General features: G+C 42.2%; 1 protein-coding gene across 1 annotated transcript in view; it reads left to right on the top strand.

Annotated features, from left to right (window-relative positions):
- The window catches only part of LOC144461762 (putative ferric-chelate reductase 1), a 113008-nt gene that overhangs the window by 16009 nt on the left and 83292 nt on the right, over positions 1 to 13707 (top strand). The gene's annotated exons all lie outside the window — the stretch shown is intronic.

Here is a 13707-nt window from a genome sequence, read left to right on the forward strand (position 1 = left end):
AACACATTTCCTCCTACACCGTTTATTGTATCGGCTTTAAAGACGCACACATACCAGTTCAACTGCTGCTAAACAGATCTTCTGTATAACTTTATCTCTCATGATCACATTATTTTGATGATTGAACCAGCCGTTTGGGAATGGGAAGAACTTCTTCGAGGAGTTAAATCTCCACTAAAACAGGTCTCTCTGTGTTTTGTCTCTCTCTCTCTCTGCTCTTCTGCCAGGTGCACCTACTTCATCACCATGGCAACCGCTGTCACACACAAACTCACAGAAACATGATGTGTGTGTGTGTCTAAATCTTACATGCAGACATAACAGGGGCACAAACTCCATTTTATCCCTTCAGGTGCCAGAGTTTATTGAGGAAAATATTCCATTTTCATTTCAACATTTCAAAAGGCTGTGGCTTGAAGGTGGTGAAAGATAAAGGCATACTGTAAATGAGAAAAATATTCATCATGACCCAAAGTTTGTCATGGGATTAAATTAACTCATCTAATTTGCATATTGTAACGTCACTAGGCGGCGGCCATATTGGATTTCATACATCTCAGTAAAACAACATTTTGAACATATTTACACAGTAAATTTATTTTGTTTTGTGTTGTTTTTGTTGTCTCCTCCTCAAAATAAAGGATGAGGAATCTGATGGGAATAAATTCACTCATCTAATTTGCATATCGTGACATCACTTATCCATACCTACAGCTACAGAAAGCATTCAAACATCAAAACGTTCAGCTCTGTAAGGGTTTTCTGATGTTTGTGGCAACATGTTTGATATTTCTAAATAATTCACAGTGATGACATAAGCTGGGGGCCGAAACGGGCGCGAGTGCGAGGTCCCGCCAAACGCTGCTTGCAGCTTTAATTATTGTTATTATTATTCTTCTGCGCATATAATCCCCAATTTGACCCCTTTCCCAAATTCAAAAACTCACCAAATTTGGCACACGCGTTTGGTCTGGCGAAAAATTTTATAATCTATTGTTGTCCTGAATTTCCACCACTAGGTGGCGCTATAATCAAGGACAGTGCGTTTTGGGTCATAACTCCCATATACTTTGTGGCACATTCAAAAACCTTGTATCCACGCGTTGAGTGAATTGTGCTGAATCTCGTGATATAGGCCACGCCCATTTCTGCCTACCGTTTTTTTCCTGCAAATTTGCAAAATGTCGCAACCCTACTTTTTCGAACTCCTACTAGGCAATTTCACCGATTTGCATGAAACTTTGCACACAGCATCTGTGGACTCTTCTGACAAAAAGTTATTAAAAGAATTTTGATATTCCAAAGAATACTGAAGTTATTAAATAGCAGCTTCCTGAAGATTTGGTACAAAACAGGAAGTGTTGCATATCTCCACATTTTTGTCTTTGAATGACATGAAACTCAGTTTACTACTTTGGCATGAGCCCTTGAGGCTCTGTGCAAAATGTCAAGTGATGACCACTAGGTGGCGCTCTTTAAATTGAAGTATTTTATATCTCCACATCAGTTGCTCGGATTAACACGAAACTTTGAATAATTATTGTCAATGCCCTCCTGAGGATATCTGACAAAGGAGTTACCGATCTGCCACTAGGAGGCGCTGTGGTGGCAGTCTAACTTAATATTTGGCACTGTGCCAACACCATAACACTTATGGAAATGAAAAAGATAGGGGCATGAAAGACTGGCCCTTGTAAGTCACACACCAAAAATGACCAGCAGGTGGCACTTATTTCAATGCAAAACAGTTTTTGGCCCACAACTCCCACATAACATGTCGCACGTTTTGAAACTTTATATCTCAGTGTTCCCTGAATTCAGCTGAATTGTGTGATGTAAGGCACGCCCACTTTTGCATTAAATTTCCATTTGCAAAATCGTGAACAATGAGAAACCTACTATTTCGAACTCCTCCTAGGCGATTTGACTGATTTGCACCAAACTTTGCATAAAGCATCTGTGGACCCTCCTGACAAAAAGTTATTAAAAGCATTTTGATAGTCCAAAAACACCCAAAATATAAAACAACAAATTCCTGCACATTGTTTTCAAAACAGTCTTTCATATCTTGATCAAATACAGTCGGATTACCACAACACTTACGCTAATTGTGTGCCATGGCCCGATGAGGGTTTGTGCAAAATTCGGTGCAAATCGGCCAATAGGTGGTGCTCTGGTGGCAGTCTAATTAGTATGAATGGAAGTAAATTTCCAAATCTCACGACTCCGCCCCCGGATCTGAAACGATTCCCCTTTGGGGGCGTGGCTTTCAGATTATGATCCGTTGCGCTGTGTCTACATGGCGGTTGGTAGCACAGCTTTCACATCAAAATGTAAATATACCATTATCTGATGTGTAGCATTTTAAGGCCATACGAAGGCCACTCAGCATCTGATGTGAGCCAGCTATTTGAATTGTCACCTACTTAAAACGTGGGCGTACCGATCTCTAATTGAGCCGGGGTCATGCTAACAGTAGCTAACGCGGCTCCATTGACTGGAGTCAGCTGTCAGTCAGTGCTGCGGCATGTGTCCCCGCTTGGTAGTGTAAGCGTGTATGTGTGTATGGAGTGTGTGTGTTACGCTAGACAGTCAGAGCTTGGGACGGAGTATTTTACGTGCTACCCCTTGGAGTGTTACCGGAGTTTTTGGAGTGCTCAAATAAACGTTACAGCTTTCTACAGGCTGCCTTTGTCGGACGGCGAGATGCTGAAGTTGTGGCTAACTTAGTTGTGCTACAAATGGATGCTAACACTCCTGTCCACACACTGCGCCTTGCAGACCATCGATCGGGTCTGCAGTGCTCACTTCTCCCAAGATGACGACATCACAAGTAGAGAGAGCTACAGATACAGAGGAGCAAAGCTCATTGTATTCAGACCTTTAGCAGGAGATCATAACCCGTTGGTAAGTAACGTTAGAGTAACAACTTCTAGCTGCTAACAGCCTGCTAACGACGGCTGAATTATTAATATATGTTGTGTGTTGACGTTCACCACGCTATTCCAGCGTGCTTTAAGTAACTTATAATTTGTGATTTATTAGTGTTATAAGCGTTCAGCCTCTAATGTGTGTGTAGGGCATCTCACTCGGTTAGCACTCGGCTAACTCCCGGGAGCATTCTCGGTGGTCGATGTTAGCCGAGACATGCCGGTGGTTGAACACTCGCTGAGTTAATGTGGACTAATGTTTGACTCCGTGGTCTGTTGTAGAGCATTGTGTTGTGTTTCGTGCACGTGCAGGTATACGGGGGTTGCCGTGTGTTTGTATATCCGTTATTGTTCAATAAACATGCATTTTATCTCGGGATGTCTTGAAATTTTCTTCACCCCTTCTTCGTTCTGCAATGAATGAGTGCACCAGCTTTCTACTGCGCCACAGTGCCACTTTAGCGGTTGGGAGGTGTATTGCACATTGGTAGTAAGTGTGAAATCTGTGACTATGCGGTTAGTACATTACATGTTTGATTTGAACGTTTATGGAGATGTGAATCGGTCGAGACCGGGAACTCCCAAACGAAAAACGGTGTTCGTTTTCAAGACGTTTATGCAATGAACATCTTAGTCCAAGGCTAGTGCAGTATGTAAACACAGGCCGTGTCTTCACATGTCCGCACTGCCGTCTCGAGACTGCTTCACGCATGCTCCCAGATCGCTGGGCTTTCTGGGAGATGTAGTCAATGTGGTTGCTTTGGGTCTTCTGTGTTGTGTTTGACATTGTTAAATATGTAAATAATGTGTAGGTAGATTCATGTCATATGTATGGCAACAGTCTTGTTTAGAATGATAGCTGATGGAGAAAATATTAACCAGCTTAAAGACTTACGTTCTATTTATTGTGTGGCCAGTGGAAACAGCTGACATATGACGCCTGCTTAGGGTGTGTAACCATCTTTATTTATGGAAGCCCATTTTCGCCAGTAATGGAAAAAAAGAAATTGCTATTCCGAATGTAGCCTAGTTTTAAAATTAATTTGTGGCATGTTGTCTTGTAAGGTGTGTGGCATCACGGTGGCTGCAGATGGGACAGAGGATGAGATGATTCGCTGTTTCAAGGCAGGACAACTAGTACACTGTGGTGTAGTCAATAGTAAACATTGGTGATTTACAAAAACACCAAAAACTATTTTTACTGTTAATGTAAACGTTGTTACTATAAATAATACAGTACTTTCTTTGTAATACTATATAGAAAATATTCATTTTTACTGTAAAGACAGGTTTACATAGATATTTCTGCTGTTTACATTAAAAAAATACAGTATTTGTATTTTCAAATTTGGCTGTGATTTTTATTTTACATTTTTTTTAATTGAAAGCCTCCTTCAAATAGTAGCCTGCCCCTATTTGTAGCCTGGTCCCAAACTATTATTTTGTTAATAGTAGCCCCGGCTACTATTTGAGGAAATCTGTATGTATGTAACATACAGTCACTGGCCACTTTGTGTACACCTGTGTAATCTAATGCAATCCAGTAAAACGACTATACCATGATTTTTTCCCTTAAGCTTATAAATTTTCGATTATTGTTGATATCGTCTAGAAAGTGGTGACTCTACTTTGTTTATTATTGAGGTCATAGTGAATGGTGGTGGTGTACTGAGGTGGCCTCCTAATTTTGTCTAATTGAGGAGGACAAAATATTGGGAACACTTTTAAATATATTGCACTCCAGTACACCAACACCACCCACTACGACCTCAATAATAAAGTAGAATAATCACCTTTCTGACAAAAGCTGAAAAAGTAAAAGCTTTGTAAACGTAGAATGTGTGGCAGAGCTGTTGTATTGACTTGTATTAGATTGCACAGGTGTACCTAATGAAGTGGCCAGTAAGCCCCATATTTACACCACCAATCCATGCCTGCTCTGGGTCTCCTCGCAGCCCCTGGTTGCTCAACAGCCTCAGCCCCTGAGACCATGCTGATCAAAAGTTATTAAAAGCTTTTCTCTATGTCAAGGGGTGTGGCTACTATGACGTTGCCCTCGCCACCAAATATGTTTGGCTTTTTGATGGCTTCAGCGACATCATATTCACATGAAATTGATACACAGGTCAAAAATGGCGAGCTCATACATCTGATAGGGGCGTCGCCCATGGGGGGTGACAAAATGCCTCTACAGCACCCCCTTGAAATTTTCAACATACCCTTCCCATAGGGGGTTTTTTGGAGTAGGAAGATGAAACGTCACACCACGTCAGGGTTAACTTACTCTGAGTTTTCAAATAACCGCTTCAGTGATGCGCGCTGCTGCCCCCCCGCGTAGACGTGGGAGAGCGAGGGCCCGGTCACAGCTGCTTGCAGCTTTAATTATTATCATTATTATTATTATTATTATTATTATTATTATTATTAGTATTATTATTATTACTACGGTCCTGAGTAAATTAAGGACGGGCTGTTTAATACTGGGATTCGGTACCAATTCCTGCCCGGGCCACCCAGAAGTTGCTTCTGGGCCACATGTGGCCCGCTAATTGAATAGACCTGCCCTAACATTAACTTTTATTTGCACTGTATTGCATTGTCTTCAAAATGTCTGACTGTGTCAGCTACTACTCTTACTACTGTGTGCAACATGCGTACTGCCCAAATGGGTACCCAGCTGTACAAAAAAAGCACGAGCTTGCCACTGATTGGTTACAAGGTTCAAGACTGTCTGCGACGAATTGCCTGTGATTGAGCAGGTTGAATCCCTTGCAACTGCATGAGCCGACCTGAGCCGATATACAACATCGAACATCATTCAGACCACTGCAACTTTTCTCTGCAATGTCCTAAAACCGTTTCGTTGTGTCTGGAATCTCTGGTCTGAACTGGCCTTAAGTTTCATAGTCGTTAAGGTCACATGTGAGTCATTGACCCACCTTGACGATGGTCTTTCCAGTTTGATGTAGATGGCTTCTTTCATGCCTCTTTAAACCATCTTTCTTCTCTGGCCAAGATGTGATCATTGCTGTCCTTGAAGGAGTGTCTCTTCTCCTTTAGATGTAAATGGACAGCTGAATCTTGACCTGACAAGCTGACTCTCGCTTGTGGAGTGGTTTTGTTTCACCAATGTAAAAATCTGTGCATTCCTGGCCGCTCTGAACTGCAAACACAACATTACTCTGCTTATGCCTGGGTGTTTTGTTCTCAGGATGGACAAGCTTCTGCCTCAGTGTGTTACTTACTGGGTTTGAAGTGCACAGGGATGTAGTGTTTGCTGAAGATCCTCCTGAGTTTCTCAGATACTCCTGCAACATTTGGAATTACAGTATTGTTTCCTTTTTGTGTCTCTTCCTCCCTGTCTGTTCTGGGTCTTTTTGAGGTTTTTTGCAAAAGGCCATTTGGGGTAGCCACAAGGTTTTTAAGTGCTTCCCTGATGTGTTTCTGTTCCTTCACCTGTTCCTTGTGCGCACGTTTTTGGCCCCATGGCTCAGGGTTCTGATGACTCCCAGCTTGTGCTCCAGTGGGTGGTGAGAATCAAACAGCAGGTATTGGTCTGTGTGTGTGGGTTTTCTGTACACCTCAATGTTTAGACTTCTATCTTCTTTAGTGTGTACTGCACAATCTCCTCACTGTCTCCTCTGACATCCTCTCATGTGAATTTGATGTTGGGGTCCGCTGCATTAATGTGTTCTGTGAAGGCTTTCACTTCCTCAGTTTTAATTTTGACCCAGGTGTCATCCACATATCTGAACCAGTGGCTAGGAGCAGTTCCTGTGAAGGTGGTTAGAGCTCTCTTCTCCACATCTTCCATGTAAAGGTTGGCCAATATAGGCAACACCGGTGAGCCCATAGCACAGTTAGGTAGAAACCTTCACTGTACTTGAAGTAGGTGGTGGTCAAATGGAGATCAAGCAGGTCACAAATGTGGTCTGTTGTGAAGTTGGTCATCTTGGAAAGGGCACTGTCTTGTGGCAAATGTTTCCTTGCTGTCTTAACTGCTTCTTTGGTGGGAATGCAAGTGAAAAGTGAAGTGACTTCATATGATACCATAGTTTCATCCAGTGTTATCTCTCTGGTCTTGTTGGCAAAATCCTGAGAGTTCTTGATGTGGTGTGGAGTGTTACCAACCAGGGTAGCTAGGATCATAGCTAGGTGTTTGGAGATGTTGTATGTGACTGAGTTAATGCTGCTGATGATAGGTCTTAGTGGTGCACCTTCCTTGTGTATCTTGGGGAGTCCATAGATGCATGGGATGGCTTCCCCAGGGTACAGTCGAAACAACATTGTCATTCCTTATGTACATATGGTGTAGAGTGCTTTGGCGTATACATGTGGAAAGAGCAGCATCTCTGCTTTCATTTGAGATGAATGGTGTGTGTTTTGCGTAACGTGGTGTCATGGTAGAGCCCTAAATATGACGAGTGGGTATGGAGTTTTATTTGTTGTTATTTATTTAGTTGTTGTTTGAGCTGTGTTTGGGGCATGTAAAAAGGGTTTATACAGCCTTGTAGCTCAGGTCCTGCTGTTTAATTTGATGTGCAGCATATTCTTCGTGATTAGTGCATTGTTTCACACTGTTTGCAAAGTCGTTCTCAGGGGACTTTCGGGTTTAACAGGTTTTAACCAACAATTTAGGCAACCCAATAATAGAAGACGAATGCTCATTCTTTGTCAAAATACGTTAAAATCACGTGGAATTATTCAAAATTTTCCCAGGGGAGAAAACCCCGAAACCCCGGGTAAAGAATTGTTCCTACTTCAGGGCTAAAGCCCCAGATGTTTTCAACTCCTGGCAACGCCCCTGATCACCTGTATCAAAAAAGTTCTGAGATATTTGTGATGGTATGAATCTGACACAATTAAATTCTTAACCCACATGCTCAAGCGAGGCGGGCTAAAAAACCCTCCCATTGGTTGTGTTCAAAAAACGTAGGAAACGCTGTGCTGCTACATTAAGAAAGGCTAAGTCAGACTACCATTTACTCACTTTTACCAGCTCCTCTCATGCTCAGAGCAAATTTTGGAAGGTTGTTAAATCAGTTTCAAAAGATAATACCTCTTTTCCCACCAATATTGTTAATGGGCACAGTCTTTTAACAGACCGTAAGGACATTTGCTCTGCCTTTAACAGTCATTTTGCTGCATCTGGACACCTTTTCGAAACCACTATAAATCAGCTGAATCATACCCCCGAACATCAGCATAATCTAAGTAATGCCTCCTCACCAAGCTTCAGTTTGTCCTCTTTTAGTCTTCAGGAAGTTACTAACGCTCTTCTTTCAACTGACAATACAAAATCAACCGGTGCAGATTGTTTAGATGTTTTCTTTCTTAAACTTTCCGTGCCACTTATTGCAGAATGTATAACTCATATATTCAACCTGTCCATCTCCACTGGAATGATCCCCACAGCCTGGAAAACAGCCTATGTCCTTCCCTTACATAAAGGAGCTTATAACAACCAGTATACATAACTATCGCCCTATTTCCAAATTATGTTGCCTGGCTAAAATTTTAGAGTCCCTGGTAAATAATCAACTTAGATCATATCTCTCTTTGTTTTCTATACTCAATCCCTATCAGTCTGGTTTTAGCCTAAGCAGAGTACCATATCTGCATCCTCCTTGGTTCTAAATGACATTACACTAGCCCTGGATAGCAAAATATCCTGTGCTGCTCTGTTAATAAACTTGTCTAAGGCATTCAACACAGTTGACCATTTGTTACTTTTAAAAGAAATTGTCCTGCATTGGTTTTGATTCTGTCAGCTGCCTGTGGTTTGAAAATTATCTCCAATAGACTGCAATGCATAAAGATGGTTGATGTTCATTCAAAATTTTTGAATATTAATAAAGGTGTCCCACAGAGCTCAGTGTTAGGGCCGATATTGTTTTCAGTTCACATAAATGATATTGCCCCCCCCCCCCCCCCCCCCCCCTCTGAATCATGTAAATTTCATCTGTATGTGGATGACACAGTTTTATATTGCTTTGCAACATCTGCTCAATCAGCCATTGAACATCTACAGTTGTCTTTCGATTCGCTTCAACTTCAATTACATAACCACAAGCTAGTACTTAACTCAGACAAAACCAAATGGATGCTGTTCACCAAGGCTACTCATAATGAGTCTTTAAATATTCATTTTGTGAATGGCTCATCCATAGAGAAAGTTTAAACAGTATCAATACCTTGGTATCTGGCTAGATGACAATCTTAATTTTAAGCACCATACTGAAATTTTGACTGCCAAATTGAAGACAACACTTGGCTTTCTGTACAGAAATAAGAGCTGTTTTCCTTTTGTACACAAGAAAAAAATTGTAGAATCTGTATTTTTGTCTGTTTTGGATTATGGTGATGTTATATACCAAACAGCTGCTGTCTCTACACTGAAATCACTTGATGTTGTCTACCACTCAGCCCTAAGGTTCATTACAGTTGATCCTTACAGCACCCATCACTCCCACCTTTACCAAAAGGTTGGCTGGCCACAGTTGGCTGTGAGGCGGGAACAGCATTGGTATTTGTTCATTTATAAAGCTTTGATACAGATGCTTCCACCCTATATTTCATCACTCTTAACTCTGTCCTCACATAATCATGGTACTCATTCACAGAATAGGCTGTTGCTTCACACTACTTTAATCAGAACTGAACTAGGAAGAATGTCATTCTCTTACAGTGCACCTTATTCTGGAAGTAATCTACAAAAGATCTTAAACTTAGACACTCTGCCACACATATGGCAGTTTAAGTGCCTTATTTTGGATCTTGTTTTAATTGAGTGTAAATGTTTTTAACGATACATCTACACCTTAGCATGTTTATCACCCTGTATTTCTACTGTTAGAGCACATTTATTGCTAGTGTTGTTTTGTATGATTTCATTTTTGTTTTAATTGATATATGCATGATTGTTCTTTGTTTGCCTTTTAATTGTTTAAATGTCTGTGTTCATGCTCGGCATCATTGAAAATTAGGGTCTCCCTCAATTGATTTCCTGAGTTTTAAATAAAGGTTTGAATGAACATTGGTGAAACAAAACAACCACTCCACAAGCACATGACACAGCACAGGAGAGCCAGCTTGTCAGGTCAAGACTCAGCTGACCGTTTACATCTAAAGGAGAAGGGACACTCCTTCAAGAACAGCAATGGTAAATGGTAAATGGACCTGCATTTTGATAGTGCCTTTCTAATCACCCAACTACTCAAAGCGCTTTTTACACTACGAGTCACATTCACCCATTCACACACACATTCATACACTGGTGGCCAAGACTACCATACAAGGTGCCACCTACTACTCAGTTATTGTTTTTTTTAACTTACTCGCACAGCATCATCAGGAGCAATTTGGAGTTCAGTATTTTGCTTAAGGATACTTTGACATGCAGACAGGAGGAGCCAGGGATCGAACCGCTGATCTACCGATTGGTGGACGACCCGCTCTACCTCTGAGCCACAGCCGATGTTCACAGCTTGGCCAAAGAAGAAAGATGGTTTGAAAGAGGCATGAAAGAAGCCATCTACAAACTGGAAAGTCCATTGTTAAACAGAGAAGATGGCATACGACACTACTTATCACCGACCTACAATGCAGTCTTGGTATCCCTCCCCAGACGACTTCACACCCATACACACCTGGTTTCATCTAGCCCTAACGACACACCTGATCGCCAGGTTGGTGAACGACTTGCATGTGACCTTAACGACTTTGAAACTAAGAGCTCACATGTGACCTCAACGACTCTGAGTTTAAAGCCTGCGATGGCGCACCAGTCATTTACAACTGAGGAAGCTTCGTGGATGAGAGGCGAAACATCTTCAAGAAATGCAAGCAAGTCCATTTGCCTATGATATAGCACTTATGATTCCACAGAATGGTGATACTGTCCACATCACCTCACCATGTGGCTGCACATTTGCTTTTGTGTGTTTGCCGCGGGATCTACCCATCGTCAACACTGGTTCCTCGACTCCTCTCCGGTCCTGGCCAACTCACAGCCTGCCCCTCACTAGTGTGTCTGCTTTCCCCATGTGCTTTAAGCCTAGTTCACATCACATGATTTTCACCCTGATTTTGCATTGCAGAGACTATTGTAATCTTTTGAGTGTTCATACCTGGCGACATGTGTTTCTGTCAGCGGGAGTCTCGCCAACTGCATTACGACCTGTGTGTGTACACCACCGAGCCGTCGCAGACAGAGCCCCAGATAACGCAGTGACGTCACCAAACTTGGAGACGACACATCGTAAAGGCATGGATCTTCTTCCCAGTGTTGAATCAGATCTGCCTCCAGGGCCTGGATCCAAACACAACGCGCTACCTGTGATCCTGTGGACGCCGCCATTGTTGTTGTTGCTTGCTGGCTTGTCAGTGTTGCCAGATCTTGGGAGAGAAACAAGCAACCAGGGCTATGGAAACAAGCCCAAAAGAAGTGACTATTATGCGTTTAAATAACTTATTAGATGGATATATATAGAGAAAGGTGCCGTTTAGAGAGCAAGCCCAAATAAGCAACCCCACTTTAGAAACAAGCCCAAAGTCACAGCTAATAAGCCAACCTGGCAAGTGGCAACCCTGCAGTTTGTCCTCCTCACATTTCTTTTGTTCTCCTGCGTGCTGACGTGGGACGTATCCCACCTCTCATTGGCTGATGCTCTTTGTCAGTCCTGTCACACTTCTCCAGTTTTCTAGCATGCCAGATATCCAGTCCCAGTCACGGACGAGGGGGTTACTTGCTTGTAGGCTTGTTCACACATGAGGACTTGTTGTGGCAGACTATCTGCCAACTCACCTCCAACCCAAGGTGGCTCTCAAGATCCTCTGTGACGTCAACATCACGGTAAAAATCATGTAATGTGAACTAGGCTTTAGTCTATCGTCCTTCTGACTGAACTTTTGCTATCGCTTCATTTGCATGTAGACACCTATGGTGGCTCTGGTTCAGAAGGTAGAGTGTGTTGTCCACTAACTGGAAGATAAGCGGTTAATTTCCAGGCTGCTCCACTCTGCATGTCAGTGTGTTCTTGGGCAAGATATTGACCCCTAAAATTGCTCCCAAGCTGTGTATGAGTGTGCGTGTGAATGTTTAACAGGTGGCACCTAGTGTGGTAGCCCTGGCACCACTGGGTGCATGAATGTGTGAATGTGGAATGTTAAAGTGCTTTGAGTGGTTGAAAGACTGGAGAAGTGCTACACAAAGTCCATTTACCATACATTTGCTGTACTATAGATAGTAAATCAATAAACCACAGATTGCTCCTGCTTCTTGTAAAGAACACTGAAAGAACACAAGCCACTGGCTCTTTATGTCTTACTTCTTTTTATTAATGTCACACTGTTCCCACATCTCAGCTAGTACAATTTTATCTTATCTGATACATAATGATCACACTAAACTAGCTGGAGCATTTTCCAAGTACTGCAATATGGATTAATTGTCAATTTAAAGCCTCAGTGTGTAAAAATGGTGAGTAACAGTGACATCAGCGGTCAAATTCTAGATTGCAGGGCTTACTCGCGCTCACTCGCTCACCCCTCCCATCAGGTAAGTGACGGTGGCCTCGTAGGACAGAAAGCCTTGCGCAGACAGAGATGGCATCATCCACAAGTTTTTCAGGAGTAGGCCTATCTAGCAATGAGGTGAATATTTATTTAGGAATCTAAACCATGTTACGATATTGTAGCGACCCTGCAGTAAATGTTCTGTTATAATGTCAATGTTCTGTGAGTTAATGGCATGTTTGGGATTGAATGAGTATGGGTAGGGGGGCGGGGTGCGAGTGTGACAGGGATGAGAGCTGTGTGAGTGCGCATGCTGGTGTGTGTATGAGCGAGCTGGAGGAGAGAGCAGGAGTGCACAGTTGGAGTTACAGCTAAGTTCTTGTTTGTTGGTTGTTTTGGCGTAGTTACAGCCAACAGTAACCTGTACTGTTCAGTAATAAAAGGTGGTTTGCCGAATAACTGCGTCATCCTTTCCACACGTCCTGGCGGACGCTACAATATGTTATAGCTTACCAGTGAGATATAGGTTATCTGTGAGATATAACGTTTTGTTAGGAGTGTTTTATCTCTAATTGTTTTGGTAACACGAGCAAACATTAGCACAGTAATGCTAAAATAACACGTTTTATGTGATAGTCACGGCACAGTGCGGCAAATATAGGTTGGTACGATTATAATATATGCGTCTCCAGAGTGTTCTTCCACAGGAGTTTTTTTCACCTAGAATAAGCAACGCTGGTATTCACTCGCGTTTTGTCCTGTCCCCGCTTATCTGATCTTTTTCTTTTATTTGGTGGTGTGGTTTCCCTCTTACAGGGCAAAACATGTGTGTGGTCCTCCATTTAACTTGCGACAGAATCATAAAAGTACAAAACAGGTTCACGCAGAAGCGCCCCGGATTGAGCTTCACCTTCTCCAGTGACATCAAGTTCTAGATAAACGCGAAAGGGCGTGTATCTCTTTCGGCCACTGTATTCAAATATGGCGACGCAAGAAGGCAGCCTCCAGCATACCGCACCCTGCCTGTGTATATATAGAGAAATCATTCTAAGCCTATGACAAAGCTTCCATTTGTATGTGAATTGCATTACACTTTAGTAAATATATATTTATGAAAGCAATAGTTGATATTTGCTAATAAACAACCACGTAAATTACACATTGTAACTTTAAACTTCACCATCTACACTATGTATCATTTTAATTGCTGTTTGCTACTGCAAAGGGTAACAATATGCAGAAATGAGCACGTTGCAGCATT

The sequence above is a fragment of the Epinephelus lanceolatus genome, chromosome 23 (genome assembly GCF_041903045.1).
Source record: "Epinephelus lanceolatus isolate andai-2023 chromosome 23, ASM4190304v1, whole genome shotgun sequence".
NCBI lineage: Eukaryota > Metazoa > Chordata > Actinopteri > Perciformes > Serranidae > Epinephelus > Epinephelus lanceolatus.